Genomic DNA, 1,438 nt, shown 5'->3' on the forward strand with positions numbered 1-1,438 from the left:
GTACACTAATCCCATGTTATCATAAACTGTAGCATTGCCTTATCCTTCATCTGTATGAGCATCATCCGAATAGAAAGCAGCAGTTTGTGATAACAGGGGGTTACTGTACAAACTTGAAGTGAAGAACTTGGAAAGGTTGCGTATGAACTCTTGTGCTAGGGTATTAATTGGGATTGATGGCACCTCCTTCAAGTCTACTATAGTCTATAGAACAACAGAAGTTGTGTTTTTCTCTTCTGCCACATGTTCATTATCACGTTAAAATTCTTCAGAATGGACGAACTTGTTTGTTAATTCTCTTGGAGGTGTGGGAACTTTGTATTTGTCAAGGGGGCTCAGCTTGGATCTGTTAGCATCCCAGACCCAGCTCCTAACCTCCGACTTACATTTGGACGTTTTCAATGTGCATCGGGCACACAACTCAACTTTGATACCAATTGTTAGCATCCTAGACCCAGCTCCCAACCTCCGGCTTACGTTTGAACGTTTTTGGTGTGCATCAGACACACTATAAGCAGAGAGCCCACAACATCCCAAAAAACTAGCCAAAAGGGAGTGTGACACTCTCCCTTATAAGGTGCCCCCAGCCTCCTCCAATAACCGAGGAAGGACTAAAGTCACTGGCAACGTCAATGGTGATGTCCTGATAGGATCTTCAACCTATATTCGCACTCACTCAAGGTCCAATAATCAGCATGCCTTCAATACATCGTCATTATAAATTTCGTGGAATTCTGCCCGGATAATACTTCCGCCATCACCACCAGATCTTTTTGTCAATATCCATGTCGCCAGCATTATAGCTCGCCCTTTTTGAGAAGAACCGCGTCATGGGTAAGTGTTTAGTTTATTATTTAAATAAAAAAGGAGAGCAAATAAGCAAGTTACACAAAGGAAAACAAGAATGCTAATTCTCATTCGCCTTAGAATTAATCACTGGCGGAGCTATGTGTATGGCTGAGGGGGCTGTAGCCCCCCCAAGCCTGGTAGCTTTTGTGAAGAATTTTTTTGGGATGGCATAGATTGAGAAAAATAGGGATTTTTACCCCTTCATAAAGCCATATTTTGCCATTGGCCTCCCCAATGATCCTGTGCTAGCTCCGTCACTGGAATTAATGCTAACTCTCGTTCTTCCAAGAAGTGGGTTCTGCTTCGGTGCAAACTGTTTAAAATATCAATGGTGGGATTAAAACAAACCTCTTCATCAAGAGGGGTACGATAGTCTCATAAACCTGACCGAAACTCTCAGCTCTCTGCCGTGTTGTTAGGGGTGCAGAGGGGTGTCACGTGTAGCTAGACCTGCCAAAGTGTTGAATTAGTACAACTTAGCCTAGCAACACCACAGCCTAGCTAGAACTAACCTTTTCTCATTTGTATATGGAGCTGGACGGGTTCGGGCGCCGCCCTGCATCCCTACCTGTTCAGGGGCGGAGCTAAG

The sequence above is a fragment of the Triticum aestivum genome, chromosome 6A (genome assembly GCF_018294505.1).
Source record: "Triticum aestivum cultivar Chinese Spring chromosome 6A, IWGSC CS RefSeq v2.1, whole genome shotgun sequence".
Taxonomy (NCBI): domain Eukaryota; kingdom Viridiplantae; phylum Streptophyta; class Magnoliopsida; order Poales; family Poaceae; genus Triticum; species Triticum aestivum.